Here is a 24,491-nt window from a genome sequence, read left to right as displayed (position 1 = left end):
CTCGAGTTGATTTCGGGTCCACAGAGCCCTTTCGTGTTGCTACAGTGACCTCAGGATCACTCTAGACTTGAGACAGTGATCTTGGGTTTTCTCTGGAGTGCCATCAAGGAAATCAAGGCTCCTTTCACGTTTGATGTGGAACACGGAATTGTTCTGCACGCAGTGCAGGGGAATCGGGCTTCATCCAGCGACGAGGGGGAAGTCTCATGGTTTTTCTCGAGTTGCGGCCGGAACCTGGGGTATATTCTCGAGTTACGCCGGGGAGGGCCCTTCCAGACACGTGTTTGTTCAGCGACGTCAGGACTCCTACTAGGTGCGAGGGACACCTCGGTATTCTCCTCGAGTCTTGGCATGGCAATGGGGACGCGTCTCCACATGAGGCGAGAGACCCAGGGTCCCTTTCCACGTGCCACAGGGATCCTTGGACTCCTATCCATTTTCAAGAGGAGTCAGGCATCGTCTCCTTTGGAAGCATTGATCTCCGCGGACCTCTCGAGTTTTCAAAGGATGTGAGGCCTCCGCTCGCGATGAGGCGGAGAATTAGGTTTTTCTCTGTGGTCTCCACAGGGGATTCAGACATCCCTTCGTCTTGGGAGATGCAAGACGAGCCTGCATTCAATTCACTGCAGGGATATCCAGCCTTACATCGAGTCAGAGCATCTCGGTGTCCATTCCACTTGAGGCCACAAACTCAGGGGCCCTCTCACATACCTGTAGCTGAGAGAAGCCTCCTCGTGAGGTGCTTGTGGAAAGTTGGTATTCCTCTTGAGTCGAAGCCAGGGACTAAGCCCTCATCTCGAGTTGATTTGGGTCCACGGAGCCCTTTTGTGTTGCTACAGTGACCTCAGGATCCCTCTAGACTAGAGACAGTGATCTTGGGTTTTCTCTGGAGTGCCATCAAGGAAATCAAGGCTCCTTTCACTTTTGATGTGGAATACGGAATGCTCTGCACGCAGGGCAGGGGAATCGGGCCTCATCTCGCGGCGAGGGGGAAGTCTCATGGTTTTTCTAGAGTTGCTGAAGAACCTGGGGTATATTCTCGAGTTACGACGGGGAGGTCCCTTCCAGACATGTGTTTGTTCAGCGACGTCAGGACTCCTGCCTAGGTGCGAGGGACACCTCGGGATTCTCCTCGAGTCTTAGCATGGCAATTGGGATGCGTCTCCACGTGAGGCATGAGACCCTGGGCTCCTTTCCACGTGCCACAGGAATCCTGGGACTCCTATCCATTTTCAAGAGGAGTCGGGCATCGTCTCCTTTGGAAGCATTGATCTCCGCAGACCTCTCGAGTTTTCAAAGGATGTGAGTCCTCCGGTCGCGATGAGGCGGAGGACTAGGTCTTTCTCTGTGGTCTCCACAGGGAATTCAGTCATCTCTTCGTCTTGGGAGATGCAAGACGAGCCTGCATTCAATTCACTGCAGGCATATCCAGCCTTACTTCGAGTCAGAGCATCCCGGTGTCCATTCCACTTGAGGCCACAAACTCGGGGTCCCTCAAATATACCTGTAGCTGAGAGAAGCCTCCTCTTGAGGTGCTTGTGGAAAGTTGGTATTCCTCTTGAGTCGAAGCCAGGGACTAAGCTCTCATCTCGAGTTGATTTCGGTCCACGGAGCCGTTTCCTTTTGGTCCAGTGACCTCAGGATCCCTCTAGACTTGAAACAGTGTTCTTGGGTTTTCTCTGGAGTGCCATCAAGGAAATCAAGGCTGCTTTCACGTTTGATGTGGAAAACGGAATTGCTTTGCACGCAGGGCAGGGGAATCAGGCCTCATCTCGCGGCGAGTGGGAAGTCTCATGGTTTTTCTCGAGTTGCGGCCCGAACCTGGGGTATATTCTCGAGTTACAACGGGGAGGGCCCTTCCAGACACGTGTTTGTTCAGCGACGTCAGGACTCCTGCCTAGGTGCGAGGGACACCTCGGGATTCTCCTCGAGTCTTGGCATGGCAATTGGGACGCGTCTCCTCGTGAGGCGGGAGACCCAGGGTTCCTTTCCACGTGCCACAGGGATCCTGGGACTCCTATCCATTTTCAAGAGGAGTCAGTCATCGTCTCCTTTGGAAGCAATGATCTCCGCGGAACTCTCGAGTTTTCAAAGGATGTGAGGCCTCCGCTCGCGAGTAGGCGGAGAATTAGGTTTTTCTCTGTGGTCTCCAAAGGGGATTCAGACATCCCTTCGTCTTGGGAGATGCAAGACGAGCCTGCATTCAATTCACTGCAGGGATATCCGGCCTTACTTCGAGTCAGAGCATCCCGGTGTCCATTCCACTTGAGGCCACAAACTCGGGGTCCCTCAAATATACATGTAGCTGAGAGAAGCTTCCTCTTGAGGTGCTTGTGGAAAGTTGGTATTCCTCTTGAGTCTACGCCAGGGACTAAGCTCTCATCTCGAGTGTATTTCGGTCCACGGAGCCCTTTCCTGTTGGTCCAGTGACCTCAGGATCCCTCTAGACTTGAGACAGTGATCTTGGGTTTTCTCTGGAGTGTCATCAAGGAAATCAAGGCTCCTTTCATGTTTGATGTGGAACACGGAATTGCTCTGCATGCAGTGCAGGGAAATCGTGCCTCAACTCGCGGCGAGGGGGAAATCTCATTGTTTTTCTCGAGTTGCGGCCCGAACCTGGGGTATATTCTCGAGTTACGACGGGGAGGGCCCTTCCAGACACGTGTTTGTTCAGCGACGTCAGGACTCCTGCCTAGGTGTGAGGGACACCACGGGATTCTCCTCGAGTCTTGGCATGGCAATTTGGACGCGTCTCCACGTGAGGCGGGAGACCCAGGGTCCCTTTCCACGTGCCACAGGGATCCTGGGACTCCTATCCATTTTCAAGAGGAGTCAGGCATCGTCTCCTTTGGAAGCATTGATCTCCGCGGACCTCTCGAGTTTTCAAAGAATGTGAGGCCTCCGGTCTCGATGAGGCGGAGAACTCGGTCTTTCTCTGTGGTCTCCACAGGGGATTCAGACATCCCTTCGTCTTGTTAGATGCAAGACGAGTCTGCATTCAATTCACTGCAGGGATATCCGGCCTTACTTCGAGTCAGAGCATCTCGGTGTCCATTCCACTTGAGGCCACAAACTCAGGGTCCCTCTCACATACCTGTAGCTGAGAGAAGCCTCCTCTTGAGGTGCTTGTGGAAAGTTGGTATTCCTCTTGAGTCGAAGCTAGGGACTAAACTCTCATCTCGAGTTGATTTGTGGTCCACGGAGCCCTTTCGTGTTGCTCCAGTGACCTCAGGATCCCTCTAGACTTGAGACAGAGAACTTGGGTTTTCTCTGGAGTGCCATCAAGGAAATCAAGGCTCCTTTCACGTTTGATGTGGAAAACGGAATTGCTTTGCACGCAGGGCAGGGGAATCAGGCCTCATCTCGCGGCGAGGGGGAAGTCTCATGGTTTTTCTCGAGTTGCGGCCCGAACCTGGGGTATATTCTCGAGTTACGACGGGGAGGGCCCTTCCAGACATGTGTTTGTTCAGCGACGTCAGGACTCCTGCCTAGGTGCGAGGGACACCTCGGGATTCTCCTCGAGTCTTGGCATGGGTATTGGGACGCGTCTCCACGTGAGGCGGGAGACCCAGGGTCCCTTTCCACGTGCCACATGGATCCTGGGACTCCTATCCATTTTCAAGAGGAGTCAGGCATCGTCTCCTTTGGAAGCATTGTTATCTGTGGAGCTCTCGAGTTTTCAAAGGATGTGAGGCCTCTGGTCGCGATGAGGCAGAAAGTTAGGTCTTTCTCTGTGGTCTCCTCAGGGGATCAGACATCCCTTCGTCTTGGGAGATGCAAGACGAGCCTGCATTCAATTCACTGCAGGGATATCCGGCCTTACGTCGAGTCAGAGCATCTCTGTGTCCATTCCACTTGAGGCCACAAACTCAGGGTCCCTCTCACATACCTGTACCTGAGAGAAGCCTCCTGTTGAGGTTCTTGTGGAAAGTTGATATTCCTCTTGAGTCGAAGCCAGGGACTAAGCTCTCATCTCGAGTTGATTTGGGGTCCACGGAGCCCTTTCCTGTTGCTCCAGTGACCTCAGGATCCCTCTAGACTTGAGACAGTGATCTTGGGGTTTCTCTGGAGTGCCATCAAGGAAATCAAGGCTCCTTTCACTTTTGATGTGGAACACTTAATTGCTCTGCATGCAGTGCAGGGGAATCGGGCCTCATCTCGCGGCGAGGGGGAAGTCTCATGGTTTTTCGCGAGTTGCGGGCGGAACCTGGGGTATATGCTCGAGTTACGACGGGGAGGGCCCTTCCAGACACGTGTTTGTTCAGCGACGTCAGGACTCCTGCCTAGGTGCGAGGGACACCTCGGGATTCTCCTCGAGTCTTGGCATGGCAATTTGGACGCGTCTCCATGTGAGGCGGGAGACCCAGGGTCCCTTTCCACGTGCCACAGCGATCCTGGGACTCCTATCCATTTTCAAGAGGAGTCAGGCATCGTCTCCTTCGGAAGCATTGATCTCCGCGGACCTCTCGAATTTTGAAAGGATGTGAGGCCTCTGGTCGCGATGAGGCGGTGGACTAGGTCTTTCCCTGTGGTCTCCACAGGGGTTTAGACATCCCTTCATCTTGGGAGATGCAAGACGAGCCTGCATTCAATTCACTGCAGGGATATTCGGCCTTACTTCGAGTCAGAGCATCTCGGTGTCCATTCCATTTGAGGCCACAAACTCAGGGGCCCTCTCACTTACATGTAGCTGAGAGAAGCCTCCTCTTGAGCTGCTTGTGGAAAGTTGGTATTCCTCTTGAGTCGAAGCCAGGGACTAAGCTCTCATCTCGAGTTGATTTGGGGACCACAGAGCCCTTTCATGTTGCTACAGTGACCTCAGGATCCCTCTAGACTTGAGACAGTAATCTTGGGTTTTCTCTGGAGTGCCATCAAAGAAATCAAGGCTCCTTTCATTTTTGATGTGGAATACGGAGTTGCTCTGCACGCAGGGCAGGGGAATCGGGCCTCATCTCGCGGCGAGGGGGAAGTCTCATGGTTTTTCTCGAGTTGCGGCCTGAACCTGGGGTATATTCTCGAGTTACGAAGGGGAGGGCCCTTCCAGACACGTGATAGGTGCGAGGGACACCTTTGGATTCTCCTAAAGTCTTGGCATGGCAATTGGAACGCGTCTCCACATGAGGCAAGAGACCCTTGGTCCCTTTCCACGTGCCACAGGGATCCTGGGACTCCTATCCATTTTCAAGAGGATTCAGGCATTGTCTCCTTTGGAAGCATTGATCTCCTCAGACCTCTCGAGTTTTCAAAGGATGTGAGGCCTCGGGTCGCGATGAGGCAGAGGACTAGGTCTTTCTCTGTCGTCTCCACAGGGCTTTCAGACATCCCTTCGTTTTGGGAGATGCAAGACGAGCCTGCATTCAATTCACTGCAGGGATATCCGGCCTTAATTCGAGTCAGAGCATCTCGGTGTCTTTTACACTTGAGGCCACAAATTCAGGGTCACTCTCACATACCTGTAGCTGAGAGAAGCCTCCTCTTGAGGTGCTTGTGGAAAGTTCGTATTCCTCTTGAGTCGAAGCCAGGGACTAAGCTCTCATCTCGAGTTGATTTGGGGTCCACGGAGCCCTTTCTTGTTGCTCCAGTGACCTCAGGATCCCTCTAGACTTGAGACAGTGATCTTGGGTTTTCTCTGGAGTGCCATCAAGGAAATCAAGGCTCCTTTCAAGTTTGATGAGGAACACGGAATTGCTCTGCACACAGTGCATGGGAATCGGGCCTCATCTCGCGGCAAGGGGGATGTCTCAGGTTTTTTCTCAAGTTACGGTCGGAACCTGGGGTATATTCTCGAGTTACGACGGGGAGGGCCCTTCCAGACACGTGTTTGTTCAGCGACGTCAGGACTCCTGCCTAGGTGCGAGGGACACCTCGGGATTCTCCTCGAGTCTTGGCATGGCAATTGGGATGCGTCTCCACGTGAGGCGGGAGACCCAGGGTCCCTTTCCACGTGCCACAGGGATCCTGGGACTCCTATCCATTTTCAAGAGGAGTCAGGCATCGTCTCCTTTGGAAGCATTGATCTCCGCAGACCTCTCGAGTTTTCAAAGGATGTGGGGCCTTCGGGCTCGATGAGGCGGAGAACGATGTCTTTCTCTGTGGTCTCCACAGGGGATTCAGACAACCCTTCGTATTGGGAGATGCAAGACGATCCTGCATTCAATTCACTGCAGGGATATCCGGCCTTACTTCGAGTCAGAGCATCTCGGTGTCCATTCCACTTGAGGCCACAAATTCAGGGTTCCTCTCACATACCTGTAGCTGAGCGAAGCTTCCTCTTGAGGTGCTTGTGGAAAGTTGGTATTCCCCTTGAGTCTAAGCCAGGGACTAAGCTCTCATCTCGAGTTGATTTGGGGTCCTTGGAGCCCTTTCGTGTTGCTCCAGGGACCTCAGGATCCCTCTAGACTTGAGACACTGATGTTGGGTTTTCTCTGGAGTGCCATCAAGGAAATCAAGGCTCCTTTCATTTTTGATGTGGAATACGGAATTGCTCTGCACGCAGGGCAGGGGAATCGGGCCTCATCTCGCGGCGAGGGGGAAGTCTCATGGTTTTTCTCGAGTTGCGGCCGGAACCTGGTGTATATTCTCGAGTTACGACGGGGAGGTCCCTTCCAGACATGTGTTTGTTCAGCGACGTCAGGACTCCTGCCTAGGTGCGAGGGACACCTCGGGATTCTCCTCGAGTCCTGGCATGGCAATGGGGACGCGTCTCCACGTGAGGCGGGAGACCCAGTGTCCCTTTCCACGTGCCACTCGGATCCTGGGACTCCTATCCATTTTCAAGAGGAGTCAGGCATCGTCTCCTTTGGAAGCATTGATCTCCGAGGACCTCTTGAGTTTTCAAAGGATCCGAGGCCTCCGTTCGCGATGAGGCGGAGATCTAGGTCTTTCTCTGCGGTCTCCACAGGGGATTCAGACATCCCTTCGTCTTGGGAGATGCAAGACGGGCCGGCATTCAATTCACTGAAGGGATATCCGGCCTTACTTCGAGTCAGAGCATCTCGGTGTCCATTCCACATGAGGCCACAAATTCAGGGTCCCTCTCACATACCTGTAGCTGAGAGAAGCCTCCTCTTGAGGTGCTTGTGGAAACTTGGTATTCCTCTTGAGTCGAAGCCAGGGACTAAGCTCTCATCTCGAGTTGATTTGGGTTCCACGGAGCCCTTTGGTGTTGCAACAGTGACGTCAGGATCCCTCTAGACTTGAGACAGTGATCTTGTGTTTTCTCTGGAGTGCCACCAAGGAAATCAAGTCTCCTTTCACGTTTGATGTGGAACACGGAATTGCTCTGCACGCAGTGCAGGGGCATCGGGCCTCATCTCGCGCCGAGGGGGAAGTCTCATGGTTTTTCTCGAGTTGCGGCCGGAACCTGGGGTATATACTCGAGTTACGACGGGGAGGGCCCTTCCAGACAAGTGTTTGTTCAGCGACGTCAGGACTCCTGCCTAGGTGCCAGGGACACCTCTGGATTCTCCTCGAGTCTTGACATGGCAATTGGGATGCGTCTCCACGGGAGCCGGGAGACCCAGGGTCCCTTTCCACGTGTCACAGGGATCCTGGGACTCCTATCCATTTTCAAGAGGAGTCAGGCATCGTCTCCTTTGGAAGCATTGATCTCCGCAGTCCTCTCGAGTTTTCAAAGGATGTGAGGCTTCCCGTCGCGATGAGGCGGAGAACTGGGTCTTTCTCTGTGGTCTCCACAGGGGATTCAGACAACCCTTCGTCTTGGGAGATGCAAGACGAGCCTGCATTCAATTCACTGCAGGGATATCTGGCCTTACTTCGAGTCAGAGCATCTCGGTGTCCATTCCACTTGAGGTCACAAACTCAGGGTCCCTCTCACATACCTGTAGCTGAGAGAAGCCTCCTGTTGAGGTGCTTTTGGAAAGTTGGTATTCCTCTTGAGTCGAAGCCAGGGACTAAGCTCTCATCTCGAGTTGATTTGGGGTCCACGGAGCCCTTTCGTGTTTCTCCAGTGACCTCAGGATCCCTCTAGACTTGAGACAGTGATCTTGGGTTTTCTCTGGAGTGCCGTCAAGGAAATCAAGGCTCCTTTCACGTTTGATGTGGAACACGGAATTGCTCTGCACGCAGTGCAGGGGAATCGGGCCTCATCTCGCAGCGAGGGGGAAGTCTCATGGTTTTTCTCGAGTTGCGGCCGGAACCTGGGGTGTATTCTCGAGTTACGACGGGGAGGGACCTTCCAGACACGTGTTTGTTCAGCGACGTCAGGACTCCTGCCTAGGTGCGAGGGACACCTCGGGATTCTCCTCGAGTCTTCGCATGGCAATTGGGACGCGTCTCCACGTGAGGCGGGAGACGCAGGGTCCCTTTCCACGTGCCACAGGGATCCTGGGACTCCTATCCATTTTCAAGAGGAGTCAGGCATCGTCTCCTTTGGAAGCATTGATCTCCGCGGACGTCTCGAGTTTTCAAAGGATGTGAGGCCTCCGGTCGCGTTGAGGCGGAGAACTAGGTCTTTCTCTGTGGTCTCCACAGGGGATTCAGACAACCCTTCGTCTTGGGAGATGCAAGACGAGCCTGCATTCAATTCACTGCAGGGATATCTGGCCTTACTTCGAGTCAGAGCATCTCGGTGTCCATTCGACTTGAGGCCACAAACTCAGGGTCCCTCTCACATACCTGTAGCTGAGAGAAGCCTCCTCTTGAGGTGCTTGTGGAAACTTGGTATTCCTCTTGAGTCGAAGCCAGGGACTAAGCTCTCATCTCGAGTTGATTTGGGGTCCACGGAGCCCTTTCGTGTTGCTCCAGTGACCTCAGGATCCCTCTAGACTTGAGACAGTGATCTTGGGTTTTCTCTGGAGTGCCATCAAGGAAATCAAGTCTCCTTTCTTTTTTGTTGTGGAATACGGAATTGCTCTGCACGCAGTGCAGGGGAATCGGGCCTCATCTCGCAGCGAGGGGGAAGTCTCATGGTTTTTCTCGAGTTGCGGCCGGAACCTGGGGTATATTCTCGAGTTACGACGGGGAGGGCCCTTCCAGACATGTGTTTGTTCAGCGACGTCAGGACTCCTGCCTAGGTGCGAGGGACACCTCGGGATTCTCCTCGAGTCTTGGCATGGCAATTGGGACGCGTCTCCACGTGAGGCGGGAGACGCAGGGTCCCTTTCCACGTGCCACAGGGATCCTGGGACTCCTATCCATTTTCAAGAGGAGTCAGGCATCGTCTCCTTTGGAAGCATTGATCTCCGCGGACTTCTCGAGTTTTCAAAGGATGTGAGGCCTCTGTTCGCGTTGAGACGGAGACTAGGTCTTTCTCTGTGGTCTCCACAGGGGATTCAGACAACCCTTCGTCTTGGGAGATGCAAGACGAGCCTGCATTCAATTCACTGCAGGGATATCCAGCCTTACTTCGAGTCAGAGCATCTCGGGGTCCATTCCACTTGAGGCCACAAACTCAGGGTCCCTCTCACATACATGTAGTTGAGAGAAGCCTCCTCTTGAGGTGCTTGTGGAAAGTTGGTATTCCTCTTGAGTCGAAGCCAGGGACTAAGCTCTCATCTCGAGTTGATTTGGGGTCCACGGAGCCCTTTCGTGTTGCTCCAGTGACCTCAGGATCCCTCTAGACTTGAAACAGTGACCTTGGGTTTTCTCTGGAGTGCCATCAAGGATATAAAGCCTCCTTTCACGTTTGATGTGGAACACGGAATTGCTCTGCACGCAGTGCAGGGGAATCGGACCTCATCTCGCGGCGAGTGGGAAGTGTCATGGTTTATCTCGAGTTGCGGCCGGAACCTGGGGTATATTCTCGAGTTACGACGGGGAGGGCCCTTCCTTACACGTGTTTGTTCAGCGACGTCAGGACTCCTGCATAGGTGCGAGGGACACCTCGGGATTCTCCTCGAGTCTTGGCATGGCAATTGGGACGTGTCTCCACGTGAGGCGGGAGACCCAGGGTCCCTTTCCACGTGCCACATTGATCCTGGGACTCCTATCCATTTTCAAGAGGAGTCAGGCATCGTCTCCTTTGGAAGCATTGATCTCCGCGGACCTCTCGAGTTTTCAAAGGATGTGAGGCCTCCGGTCGCGATGAGGCGGAGGACTAGGTCTTTCTCTGTGGACTCCACAGGGGATTCAGACATCCCTTCGTCTTGGGAGATGCAAGATGAGCCTGCATTCAATTCACTCCAGGGATATCTGGTCTTACTTCGAGTCACAGCATCTCGGTGTCCATTCCACTTGAGGCCTCAAACTCAGGGTCCCTCTCACATACCTGTAGCTGAGAGAAGCCTCCTCTTGAGGTGCTTGTGGAAAGTTGGTATTCCTCTTGAGTCGAAGCTAGGGACTAAGCTCTCATCTCGAGTTGATTTGGGGTCCACGGAGCCCTTTCGTGTTGCTCCAGTGACCTCAGGATCCCTCTAGACTTGAGACAGTGATCTTGGGTTTTCTCTGGAGTGCCATCAAGGAAATCAAGGCTCCTTTCACGTTTGATGTGGAACACGGAAATGTTCTGCACGCAGTGCAGGGGAATCGGGCCTCATCTCGCGGCGAGGGGGAAGTCTCATGGTTTTTCTCGAGTTGCGGCCGGAACCTGGGGTATATTCTCGAGTTACGACGGGGAGGGCCCTCCCAGACACGTGTTTGTTCAGCGACGTCAGGACTCCTGCCTAGGTGCGAGGGACACCTCGGGATTCTTCTCGAGTCTTGGCATGGCAATTGCGACGCCTCTCCATGTGAGGCGGGAGACCCAGGGTCCCTTTCCACGTGCCACAGGGATCCTGGGACTCCTATCCATTTTCAAGAGGAGTCAGGCATCGTCTCCTTTGGAAGCATTGATCTCCGCAGACCTCTCGAGTTTTCAAAGGATGTGGGGCCTTCGGGCTCGATGAGGCGGAGAACGATGTCTTTCTCTGTGGTCTCCACAGGGGATTCAGACAACCCTTCGTCTTGGGAGATGCAAGACGATCCTGCATTCAATTCACTGCAGGGATATCCGGCCTTACTTCGAGTCAGAGCATCTCGGTGTCCATTCCACTTGAGGCCACAAATTCAGGGTTCCTCTCACATACCTGTAGCTGAGCGAAGCTTCTTCTTGAGGTGCTTGTGGAAAGTTCGTATTCCCCTTGAGTCTAAGCCAGGGACTAAGCTCTCATCTCGAGTTGATTTGGGGTCCTTGGAGCCCTTTCGTGTTGCTCCAGGGACCTCAGGATCCCTCTAGACTTGAGACACTGATGTTGGGTTATCTCTGGAGTGCCATCAAGGAAATCAAGGCTCCTTTCATTTTTGATGTGGAATACGGAATTGCTCTGCACGCAGGGCAGGGGAATCGGGCCTCATCTCGCGGCGAGGGGGAAGTCTCATGGTTTTTCTCGAGTTGCGGCCGGAACCTGGGGTATATTCTCGAGTTACGACGGGGAGGTCCCTTCCAGACATGTGTTTGTTCAGCGACGTCAGGACTCCTGCCTAGGTGCGAGGGACACCTCGGGATTCTCCTCGAGTCTGGCATGGCAATTGGGACGTGTGTCCATGTGAGGCGGGAGACCCAGGTTCCCTTTCCAAGTGCCACAGGGATCCTGGGACTCCTATCCATTTTCAAGAGGAGTCAGGAATCGTCTCCTTTAGAAGCATTGATCTCTTCAGACCTCTCCAGTTTTCAAAGGATGTGAGGCCTCCGGTCGCGATGAGGCGGAGGAGTAGGTCTTTCTCTGTGGTCTCCACAGGGGATTCAGACAACCCTTCGTCTTGGGAGATGCAAGACGAGCCTGCATTCAATTCACTGCAGGGATATCCGGTCTTACTTCGAGTCAGAGCATCTCGGTGTCCTTTCCACTTGAGGCCACAAACTCGGGGTCCCTCAAATATACCTGTAGCTGAGAGAAGCCTCCTCTTGAGATGCTTGTGGAAAGTTGGTATTCCTCTTGAGTCTAAGCCAGGGACTAAGCTCTCATCTCGAGTTGATTTGGGGTCCATGGAGCCCTTTCATGTGGCTCCAGTGACCTCAGGATCCCTCTAGACTTGAGACAGTGATCTTGGGTTTTCTCTGGAGTGCCATCAAGGAAATCAAGGCTCCTTTCTTTTTTGATGTGGAATACGGAATTGCTCTGCACGCAGGCCAGGGGAATCGGGCCTCATCTCGCGGCGAGGGGGAAGTCTCATGGTTTTTCTCGAGTTGCGGCCGGAACCTGGGGTATATTCTCGAGTTACAACGGGGAGGGCCCTTCCAGACACGTGTTTGTTCAGTGACGTCAGGACTCCTGCCTAGGTGCGAGGGACACCTCGGGATTCTCCTCGAATCTTGGCATGGCAATTGGGATGCCTCTCCACGTGAAGCGGGAGACCCAGTGTCCCTTTCCCCGTGCCACAGGGATCCTGGGACTCCTATCCATTTTCAAGAGGAGTCAGGTATCGTTTCCTTTGGAAGCATTGATCTCCGCGGACCTCTCGAGTTTTCATAGGATGTGAGGCCTCCGCTCGCGATGAGGCGGAGAATTAGGTCTTTCTCTGTGGTCTCCACAGGGGATTCAGACATCCCTTCGCCTTGGGAGATGCAAGACGAGCCTGCATTCAATTCACTGCAGGGATATCCGGCCTTACTTCGAGTCAGAGCATCTCGGTGTCCATTCCATTTGAGGCCACAAACTCCGGGGCCCTCTCACATACCTGTAGCTGAGAGAAGCCTCCTCTTGAGGTGCTTGTGGAAAGTTGGTATTCTTCTTGAGTCGAAGCCAGGGACTAAACTCTCATCTCGAGTTGATTTCGGGTCCACAGAGCCCTTTCGTGTTGCTACAGTGACCTCAGGATCCCTCTAGACTTGAAACAGTGATCTTGGGTTTTCTCTGGAGTGCCATCAAGGAAATCAAGGCTCCTTTCACGTTTGATGTCGAACACGGAATTGCTCTGCATGCAGTGCAGGGGAATCGGGCCTCAACTCGCGGCGAGGGGTAAATCTCATGGTTTTGTTCAGTTCCGGCCGGAACCTGGGATATATTCTTGAGTTACGACGCGGAGGGCCCTTCCAGACACGTGTTTGTTGAGCGACGTCAGGACTCCTGCCTAGGTGCAAGGGACACCTCGGGATTCTCCTCGAGTCTTGGCATGGCATTTTGGACGCGTCTCCACGTGAGGCGGGAGACCCAGTGTCCCTTTTCACGTGCCACAGGGATCCTGGGACTCCTATCCATTTTCAAGAGGAGTCAGGCATCGTCTCCTTTGGAAGCATTGATCTCCTCGGACCTCTCGAGTTTTCAAAGGATGTGAGGCCTCGGTTCGCGTTGAGGCGGAGAACTCGGTCTTTCTCTGTGGTCTCCCCAGCGGATTCAGACATCCCTTCGTCTTGGGAGATGCAAGATGAACCTGCATTCAATTCACTGCAGGGATATCCGGCCTTACTTCGAGTCAGAGCATCTCGGTGTCCATTCCACTTGAGGCAACAAACTCAGGGTCCCTCTCACATACCTTTAGCTGAGAGAAGCCTCCTCTTGAGGTGCTTGTGGAAAGTTCGTATTCCTCTTGAGTCGAAGCCAGGGACTAAGCTCTCATCTCGAGTTGATTTGGGGTTCATGGAGCCCTTTGGTGTTGCTCCAGTGACCTCAGGATCCCTCTAGACTTGAGACAGTGATCTTGGGTTTTCTCTGGAGTGCCATCAAGGAAATCAAGGCTCCTTTCACGTTTGATGTGGAACACGGAATTGCTCTGCACGCAGGGCAGGGGAAATGGGCCTCATCCCGCGGCGAGGGGGAAGTCTCATGGTTTTTCTCGAGTTGCGGCCGGAACCTGGGGTATATTCTCCAGTTACGACGGGGAGGGCCCTTCCAGACACGTGTTTGTTCAGCGACGTCTGGACTCCTGCCTAGGTGCGAGGGACAACTCGGGATTCTCCTCGAGTTTTGGCATGGCAATTGAGACGCGTCTCCACGTGAGGCGGGAGACCCAGTGTCCCTTTCCACGTGCCACTCGGATCCTGGGACTCCTATCCATTTTCAAGAGGAGTCAGGCATCGTCTCCTTTGGAAGCATTGATCTCCGAGGACCTCTTGAGTTTTCAAAGGATCCGAGGCCTCCGTTCGCGATGAGGCGGAGAACTAGGTCTTTCTCTGCGGTCTCCACAGGGGATTCAGACATCCCTTCGTCTTGGGAGATTCAAGACGGGCCGGCATTCAATTAACTGAAGGGATATCCGGCCTTACTTCGAGTCAGAGCATCTCGGTGTCCATTCCACATGAGGCCACAAATTCAGGGTCCCTCTCACATACCTGTAGCTGAGAGAAGCCTCCTCTTGAGGTGCTTGTGGAAACTTGGTATTCCTCTTGAGTCGAAGCCAGGGACTAAGCTCTCATCTCGAGTTGATTTGGGTTCCACGGAGCCCTTTGGTGTTGCAACAGTGACGTCAGGATCCCTCTAGACTTGAGACAGTGATCTTGGGTTTTCTCTGGAGTGCCACCAAGGAAATCAAGTCTCCTTTCACGTTTGATGTGGAACACGGAATTGCTCTGCACGCAGTGCAGGGGCATCGGGCCTCATCTCGCGCCGAGGGGGAACTCTCATGGTTTTTCTCGAGTTGCGGCGGGAACCTGGGGTATATACTCGAGTTACGACGGGGAGGGCCCTTCCAGACAAGTGTTTGTTCAGCGATGTCAGGACTCCTGCCTAGGTGCCAGGGACACCTCTGGATTCTCCTCGAGTCTTGACATGGCAATTGGGATGCGTCTTCACGTGAGGCGGGAGACCCAGGGTCCCTTTCCACGTGTCACAGGGATCCTGGGACTCCTATCCATTTTCAAGAGGAGTCAGGCATCGTCTCCTTTGGAAGCATTGATCTCCGCCGACCTCTCGAGTTTTCAAAGGATGTGAGGCTTCCCGTCGCGATGAGGCGGAGAACTGGGTCTTTCTCTGTGGTCTCCACAGGGGATTCAGACATCCCTTCGTCTTGGGAGATGCAAGACGACCCTGCATTCAATTCACTGCAGGGATATCCGGCCTAACTTCGAGTCAGAGCTTCTCGGTGTCCATTCCACTTGAGGTCACAAACTCAGGGTCCCTCTCACATACCTGTAGCTGAGAGAAGCCTCCTCTTGAGGTGCTTGGGGAAAATTGGTATTCCTCTTGAGTCGAAGCCAGGGACTAAGCTCTCATCTCGGGTTGATTTGGGGTCCACGGAGCCATTTCGTGTTGCTACAGTGACCTCAGGATCCCTCTAGACTTGAGAGACTGATCTTGGGTTTTCCCTGGAGTGCCATCAAGGAAATCAAGGCTCCTTTCATTTTTGATGTGGAATACGGAATTGCTCTGCACGCAGGGCAGGGGAATTTGGCCTCATCTCGCGGCGAGGGGGAAGTCTCATGGTTTTTCTCGAGTTGCGGCCGGAACCTGAGGTATATTCTCGAGTTACGACGGGGAGGTCCCTTCCAGACACGTGTTTGTACAGCGACGTCAGGACTCCTGCCTAGGTGCGAGGGACACCTCGGGATTCTCCTCGAGTCTGGCATGGCAATTGGGACGTGTCTCCACGTGAGGCGGGAGACCCAGGGTCCCTTTCCAAGTGCCACAGTGATCCTGGGACTCCTATCCATTTTCAAGAAGAGTCAGGCATCGTCTCCTTTAGAAGCATTGATCTCTGCAGACCTCTCGAGTTTTCAAAGGATGTGAGGCCTCCGGTCGCGATGAGGCGGAGGAGTAGGTCTTTCTCTGTGGTCTCCACAGGGGATTCAGACATCCCTTCGTCTTGGGAGATGCAAGACGAGCCTGCATTCAATTCACTGCAGGGATATCCGGCCTTACTTCGAGTCAGAGCATCTCGGTGTCCATTCCACTTGAGGTCACAAACTCAGGGTCCCTCTCACATACCTGTAGCTGAGAGAAGCCTCCTCTTGAGTTGCTTGTGGAAAGTTGGTATTCCACTTGTGTCGAAGCCAGGGACTAAGCTCTCATCTCGAGTTGATTTGGGGTCCATGGAGCCCTTTCATGTGGCTCCAGTGACCTCAGGATCCCTCTAGACTTGAGACAGTGATCTTGCGTTTTCTCTGGAGTGCCATCAAGGAAATCAAGTCTCCTTTCTTTTTTGTTGTGGAATACGGAATTGCTCTGCACGCAGTGCAGGGGAATCGGGCCTCATCTCGCAGCGAGGGGGAAGTCTCATGGTTTTTCTCGAGTTGCGGCCGGAACCTGGGGTATATTCTCGAGTTACGACGGGGAGGGCCCTTCCAGACATGTGTTTGTTCAGCGACGTCAGGACTCCTGCCTAGGTGCGAGGGACACCTCGGGATTCTCCTCGAGTCTTGGCATGGCAATTGGGACGCGTCTCCACGTGAGGCGGGAGACGCAGGGTCCCTTTCCACGTGCCACAGGGATCCTGGGACTCCTATCCATTTTCAAGAGGAGTCAGGCATCGTCTCCTTTGGAAGCATTGATCTCCGCGGACTTCTCGAGTTTTCAAAGGATGTGAGGCCTCTGTTCGCGTTGAGACGGAGGACTAGGTCTTTCTCTGTGGTCTCCACAGGGGATTCAGACAACCCTTCGTCTTGGGAGATGCAAGACGAGCCTGCATTCAATTCACTGCAGGGATATCCAGCCTTACTTCGAGTCAGAGCATCTCGGGGTCCATTCCACTTGAGGCCACAAACTCAGGGTCCCTCTCACATACATGTAGTTGAGAGAAGCCTCCTCTTGAGGTGCTTGTGGAAAGTTGGTATTCCTCTTGAGTCGAAGCCAGGGACTAAGCTCTCATCTCGAGTTGATTTGGGGTCCACGGAGCCCTTTCGTGTTGCTCCAGTGACCTCAGGATCCCTCTAGACTTGAAACAGTGACCTTGGGTTTTCTCTGGAGTGCCATCAAGGATATAAAGGCTCCTTTCACGTTTGATGTGGAACACGGAATTGCTCTGCACGCAGTGCAGGGGAATCGGACCTCATCTCGCGGCGAGGGGGAAGTGTCATGGTTTATCTCGAGTTGCGGCCGGAACCTGGGGTATATTCTCGAGTTACGACGGGGAGGGCCCTTCCTTACACGTGTTTGTTCAGCGACGTCAGGACTCCTGCATAGGTGCGAGGGACACCTCGGGATTCTCCTCGAGTCTTGGCATGGCAATTGGGACGTGTCTCCACGTGAGGCGGGAGACCCAGGGTCCCTTTCCACGTGCCACATTGATCCTGGGACTCCTATCCATTTTCAAGAGGAGTCAGGCATCGTCTCCTTTGGAAGCATTGATCTCCGCGGACCTCTCGAGTTTTCAAAGGATGTGAGGCCTCCGGTCGCGATGAGGCGGAGGACTAGGTCTTTCTCTGTGGACTCCACAGGGGATTCAGACATCCCTTCGTCTTGGGAGATGCAAGATGAGCCTGCATTCAATTCACTCCAGGGATATCTGGTCTTACTTCGAGTCACAGCATCTCGGTGTCCATTCCACTTGAGGCCTCAAACTCAGGGTCCCTCTCACATACCTGTAGCTGAGAGAAGCCTCCTCTTGAGGTGCTTGTGGAAAGTTGGTATTCCTCTTGAGTCGAAGCCAGGGACTAAGCTCTCATCTCGAGTTGATTTGGGGTCCACGGAGCCCTTTCGTGTTGCTCCAGTGACCTCAGGATCCCTCTAGACTTGAGACAGTGATCTTGGGTTTTCTCTGGAGTGCCATCAAGGAAATCAAGGCTCCTTTCACGTTTGATGTGGAACACGGAAATGTTCTGCACGCAGTGCAGGGGAATCGGGCCTCATCTCGCGGCGAGGGGGAAGTCTCATGGTTTTTCTCGAGTTGCGGCCGGAACCTGGGGTATATTCTCGAGTTACGACGGGGAGGGCCCTCCCAGACACGTGTTTGTTCAGCGACGTCAGGACTCCTGCCTAGGTGCGAGGGACACCTCGGGATTCTTCTCGAGTCTTGGCATGGCAATTGCGACGCCTCTCCATGTGAGGCGGGAGACCCAGGGTCCCTTTCCACGTGCCACAGGGATCCTGGGACTCCTATCCATTTTCAAGAGGAGTCAGGCATCGTCTCCTTTGGAAGCATTGATCTCCGCAGACCTCTCGAGTTTTCAAAGGATGTGGGGCCTTCGGGCTCGATGAGGCGGAGAACGATGTCTTTCTCTGTGGTCTCCACAGGGGATTCAGACAACCCTTCGTCTTGGGAGATGCAAGACGATCCTGCATTCAATTCACTGCAGGGATATCCGGCCTTACTTCGAGTCAGAGCATCTCGGTGTCCATTCCACTTGAGGCCACAAATTCAGGGTTCCTCTCACATACCTGTAGCTGAGCGAAGCTTCCTCTTGAGGTGCTTGTGGAAAGTTGGTATTCCCCTTGAGTCTAAGCCAGGGACTAAGCTCTCATCTCGAGTTGATTTGGGGTCCTTGGAGCCCTTTCGTGTTGCTCCAGGGACCTCAGGATCCCTCTAGACTTGAGACACTGATGTTGGGTTTTCTCTGGAGTGCCATCAAGGAAATCAAGGCTCCTTTCATTTTTGATGTGGAATACGGAATTGCTCTGCACGCAGGGCAGGGGAATCGGGCCTCATCTCGCGGCGAGGGGGAAGTCTCATGGTTTTTCTCGAGTTGCGGCCGGAACCTGGGGTATATTCTCGAGTTACGACGGGGAGGTCCCTTCCAGACATGTGTTTGTTCAGCGACGTCAGGACTCCTGCCTAGGTGCGAGGGACACCTCGGGATTCTCCTCGAGTCCTGGCATGGCAATGGGGACGCGTCTCCACGTGAGGCGGGAGACCCAGTGTCCCTTTCCACGTGCCACTCGGATCCTGGGACTCCTATCCATTTTCAAGAGGAGTCAGGAATCGTCTCCTTTAGAAGCATTGATCTCTTCAGACCTCTCCAGTTTTCAAAGGATGTGAGGCCTCCGGTCGCGATGAGGCGGAGGAGTAGGTCTTTCTCTGTGGTCTCCACAGGGGATTCAGACAACCCTTCGTCTTGGGAGATGCAAGACGAGCCTGCATTCAATTCACTGCAGGGATATCCGGCCTTACTTCGAGTCAGAGCATCTCGGTGTCCATTCCATTTGAGGCCACAAACTCCGGGGCCCTCTCACATACCTGTAGCTGAGAGAAGCCTCCTCTTGAGGTGCTTGTGGAAAGTTGGTATTCTTCTTGAGTCGAAGCCAGGGACTAAACTCTCATCTCGAGTTGATTTCGGGTCCACAGAGCCCTTTCGTGTTGCTACAGTGACCTCAGGATCCCTCTAGACTTGAGACAGTGATCTTGGGTTTTCTCTGGAGTGCCATCAAGGAAATCAAGGCTCCTTTCACGTTTGATGTGGAACACGGAATTGTTCTGCACGCAGTGCAGGGGAATCGGGCTTCATCCAGCGACGAGGGGGAAGTCTCATGGTTTTTCTCGAGTTGCGGCCGGAACCTGGGGTATATTCTCGAGTTACGCCGGGGAGGGCCCTTCCAGACACGTGTTTGTTCAGCGACGTCAGGACTCCTACTAGGTGCGAGGGACACCTCGGTATTCTCCTCGAGTCTTGGCATGGCAATGGGGACGCGTCTCCACATGAGGCGAGAGACCCAGGGTCCCTTTCCACGTGCCACAGGGATCCTTGGACTCCTATCCATTTTCAAGAGGAGTCAGGCATCGTCTCCTTTGGAAGCATTGATCTCCGCGGACCTCTCGAGTTTTCAAAGGATGTGAGGCCTCCGCTCGCGATGAGGCGGAGAATTAGGTTTTTCTCTGTGGTCTCCACAGGGGATTCAGACATCCCTTCGTCTTGGGAGATGCAAGACGAGCCTGCATTCAATTCACTGCAGGGATATCCAGCCTTACATCGAGTCAGAGCATCTCGGTGTCCATTCCACTTGAGGCCACAAACTCAGGGGCCCTCTCACATACCTGTAGCTGAGAGAAGCCTCCTCGTGAGGTGCTTGTGGAAAGTTGGTATTCCTCTTGAGTCGAAGCCAGGGACTAAGCCCTCATCTCGAGTTGATTTGGGTCCACGGAGCCCTTTTGTGTTGCTACAGTGACCTCAGGATCCCTCTAGACTAGAGACAGTGATCTTGGGTTTTCTCTGGAGTGCCATCAAGGAAATCAAGGCTCCTTTCATTTTTGATGTGGAATACGGAATGCTCTGCACGCAGGGCAGGGGAATCGGGCCTCATCTCGCGGCGAGGGGGAAGTCTCATGGTTTTTCTAGAGTTGCTGAAGAACCTGGGGTATATTCTCGAGTTACGACGGGGAGGTCCCTTCCAGACATGTGTTTGTTCAGCGACGTCAGGACTCCTGCCTAGGTGCGAGGGACACCTCGGGATTCTCCTCGAGTCTTAGCATGGCAATTGGGATGCGTCTCCACGTGAGGCATGAGACCCTGGGCTCCTTTCCACGTGCCACAGGGATCCTGGGACTCCTATCCATTTTCAAGAGGAGTCGGGCATCGTCTCCTTTGGAAGCATTGATCTCCGCAGACCTCTCGAGTTTTCAAAGGATGTGAGTCCTCCGGTCGCGATGAGGCGGAGGACTAGGTCTTTCTCTGTGGTCTCCACAGGGAATTCAGTCATCTCTTCGTCTTGGGAGATGTAAGACGAGCCTGCATTCAATTCACTGCAGGCATATCCAGCCTTACTTCGAGTCAGAGCATCCCGGTGTCCATTCCACTTGAGGCCACAAACTCGGGGTCCCTCAAATATACCTGTAGCTGAGAGAAGCCTCCTCTTGAGGTGCTTGTGGAAAGTTGGTATTCCTCTTGAGTCTAAGCCAGGGACTAAGCTCTCATCTCGAGTTGATTTCGGTCCACGGAGCCGTTTCCTTTTGGTCCAGTTACCTCAGGATCCCTCTAGACTTGAAACAGTGTTCTTGGGTTTTCTCTGGAGTGCCATCAAGGAAATCAAGGCTGCTTTCACGTTTGTTGTGGAAAACGGAATTGCTTTGCACGCAGGGCAGGGGAATCAGGCCTCATCTCGCGGCGAGTGGGAAGTCTCATGGTTTTTCTCGAGTTGCGGCCCGAACCTGGGGTATATTCTCGAGTTACAACGGGGAGGGCCCTTCCAGACACGTGTTTGTTCAGCGACGTCAGGACTCCTGCCTAGGTGCGAGGGACACCTCGGGATTCTCCTCGAGTCTTGGCATGGCAATTGGGACGCGTCTCCTCGTGAGGCGGGAGACCCAGGGTTCCTTTCCACGTGCCACAGGGATCCTGGGACTCCTATCCATTTTCAAGAGGAGTCAGTCATCGTCTCCTTTGGAAGCAATGATCTCCGCGGAACTCTCGAGTTTTCAAAGGATGTGAGGCCTCCGCTCGCGAGTAGGCGGAGAATTAGGTTTTTCTCTGTGGTCTCCAAAGGGGATTCAGACATCCCTTCGTCTTGGGAGATGCAAGACGAGCCTGCATTCAATTCACTGCAGGGATATCCGGCCTTACTTCGAGTCAGAGCATCCCGGTGTCCATTCCACTTGAGGCCACAAACTCGGGGTCCCTCAAATATACATGTAGCTGAGAGAAGCTTCCTCTTGAGGTGCTTGTGGAAAGTTGGTATTCCTCTTGAGTCTACGCCAGGGACTAAGCTCTCATCTCGAGTGTATTTCGGTCCACGGAGCCCTTTCCTGTTGGTCCAGTGACCTCAGGATCCCTCTAGACTTGAGACAGTGATCTTGGGTTTTCTCTGGAGTGTCATCAAGGAAATCAAGGCTCCTTTCACGTTTGATGTGGAACACGGAATTGCTCTGCATGCAGTGCAGGGAAATCGTGCCTCAACTCGCGGCGAGGGGGAAATCTCATTGTTTTTCTCGAGTTGCGGCCCGAACCTGGGGTATGTTCTCGAGTTACGACGGGGAGGGCCCTTCCAGACACGTGTTTGTTCAGCGACGTCAGGACTCCTGCCTAGGTGTGAGGGACACCTCGGGATTCTCCTCGAGTCTTGGCATGGCAATTTGGACGCGTCTCCACGTGAGGCGGGAGACCCAGGGTCCCTTTCCACGTGCCACAGGGATCCTGGGACTCCTATCCATTTTCAAGAGGAGTCAGGCATCGTCTCCTTTGGAAGCATTGATCTCCGCGGACCTCTCGAGTTTTCAAAGAATGTGAGGCCTCCGGTCTCGATGAGGCGGAGAACTCGGTCTTTCTCTGTGGTCTCCACAGGGGATTCAGACATCCCTTCGTCTTGTTAGATGCAAGACGAGTCTGCATTCAATTCACTGCAGGGATATCCGGCCTTACTTCGAGTCAGAGCATCTCGGTGTCCATTCCACTTGAGGCCACAAACTCAGGGTCCCTCTCACATACCTGTAGCTGAGAGAAGCCTCCTCTTGAGGTCCTTGTGGAAAGTTGGTATTCCTCTTGAGTCGAAGCCAGGGACTAAGCTCTCATCTCGAGTTGATTTGGGGTCCACGGAGCCCGTTCGTGTTGCTCCAGTGACCTCAGGATTCCTCTAGACTTGAGACAGTGATCTTGGGTTTTCTCTGGAGTGCCATCAAGGAAATCAAGGCTCCTTTCACGTTTGATGTGGAACACGGAATTGTTCTGCACGCAGTGCAGGGGAATCGGGCTTCATCCAGCGGCGAGGGGGAAGTCTCATGGTTTTTCTCGAGTTGCGGCCGGAACCTGGGGTATATTCTCGAGTTACGACGGGGAGGGCCCTTCCAGACACGTGTTTGTTCAGCGACGTCAGGACTCCTGCCTAGGTGCGAGGGTCACCTCGGGATTCTCCTCGAGTCTTGGCATGGCAATTGGACGCGTCTCCATGTGAGGCGGGAGATCCAGGGTCCCTTTCCACGTGCCACAGGGATCCTGGGACTCCTATCCATTTTCAAGAGGAGTCAGGCATCGTCTCCTTTGGAAGCATTGATCTCCGCGGACCTCTCGAGTTTTCAAAGGATGTGAGGCCTCCGCTCGTGATGAGGCGGAGGACTAGCTCTTTCTCTGTCATCTCCACAGGGGATTCAGACATCCCTTCGTTTTGGGAGATGCATGGCGATCGTGCATTCAATTCACTGCAGGGATATCCGGCCTTACTTTGAGTCAGAGCATCTCGGTGTCCATTCCACTTGAGGCCACAAACTCAGGGTCCCTCTCACATACCTGTAGCTGAGAGAAGCCTCCTCTTGAGGTGCTTGTGGAAAGTTGGTATTCCTCTTGAGTCGAAGCTAGGGACTAAACTCTCATCTCGAGTTGATTTGTGGTCCACGGAGCCCTTTCGTGTTGCTCCAGTGACCTCAGGATCCCTCTAGACTTGAGACAGAGAACTTGGGTTTTCTCTGGAGTGCCATCAAGGAAATCAAGGCTCCTTTCACGTTTGATGTGGAAAACGGAATTGCTTTGCACGCAGGGCAGGGGAATCAGGCCTCATCTCGCGGCGAGGGGGAAGTCTCATGGTTTTTCTCGAGTTGCGGCCCGAACCTGGGGTATATTCTCGAGTTACGACGGGGAGGGCCCTTCCAGACATGTGTTTGTTCAGCGACGTCAGGACTCCTGCCTAGGTGCGAGGGACACCTCGGGATTCTCCTCGAGTCTTGGCATGGGTATTGGGACGCGTCTCCACGTGAGGCGGGAGACCCAGGGTCCCTTTCCACGTGCCACATGGATCCTGGGACTCCTATCCATTTTCAAGAGGAGTCAGGCATCGTCTCCTTTGGAAGCATTGTTATCTGTGGAGCTCTCGAGTTTTCAAAGGATGTGAGGCCTCTGGTCGCGATGAGGCAGAAAGTTAGGTCTTTCTCTGTGGTCTCCTCAGGGGATCAGACATCCCTTCGTCTTGGGAGATGCAAGACGAGCCTGCATTCAATTCACTGCAGGGATATCCGGCCTTACGTCGAGTCAGAGCATCTCTGTGTCCATTCCACTTGAGGCCACAAACTCAGGGTCCCTCTCACATACCTGTACCTGAGAGAAGCCTCCTGTTGAGGTTCTTGTGGAAAGTTGATATTCCTCTTGAGTCGAAGCCAGGGACTAAGCTCTCATCTCGAGTTGATTTGGGGTCCACGGAGCCCTTTCCTGTTGCTCCAGTGACCTCAGGATCCCTCTAGACTTGAGACAGTGATCTTGGGGTTTCTCTGGAGTGCCATCAAGGAAATCAAGGCTCCTTTCACTTTTGATGTGGAACACTTAATTGCTCTGCATGCAGTGCAGGGGAATCGGGCCTCATCTCGCGGCGAGGGGGAAGTCTCATGGTTTTTCGCGAGTTGCGGGCGGAACCTGGGGTATATGCTCGAGTTACGACGGGGAGGGCCCTTCCAGACACGTGTTTGTTCAGCGACGTCAGGACTCCTGCCTAGGTGCGAGGGACACCTCGGGATTCTCCTCGAGTCTTGGCATGGCAATTTGGACGCGTCTCCATGTGAGGCGGGAGACCCAGGGTCCCTTTCCACGTGCCACAGCGATCCTGGGACTCCTATCCATTTTCAAGAGGAGTCAGGCATCGTCTCCTTCGGAAGCATTGATCTCCGCGGACCTCTCGAATTTTCAAAGGATGTGAGGCCTCTGGTCGCGATGAGGCGGTGGACTAGGTCTTTCCCTGTGGTCTCCACAGGGGTTTAGACATCCCTTCATCTTGGGAGATGCAAGACGAGCCTGCATTCAATTCACTGCAGGGATATTCGGCCTTACTTCGAGTCAGAGC

This window comes from Dama dama, chromosome 13, assembly GCF_033118175.1.
Source record: "Dama dama isolate Ldn47 chromosome 13, ASM3311817v1, whole genome shotgun sequence".
Classification (NCBI taxonomy): Eukaryota; Metazoa; Chordata; class Mammalia; order Artiodactyla; family Cervidae; genus Dama; species Dama dama.
This window is presented reverse-complemented; position numbering follows the sequence as displayed.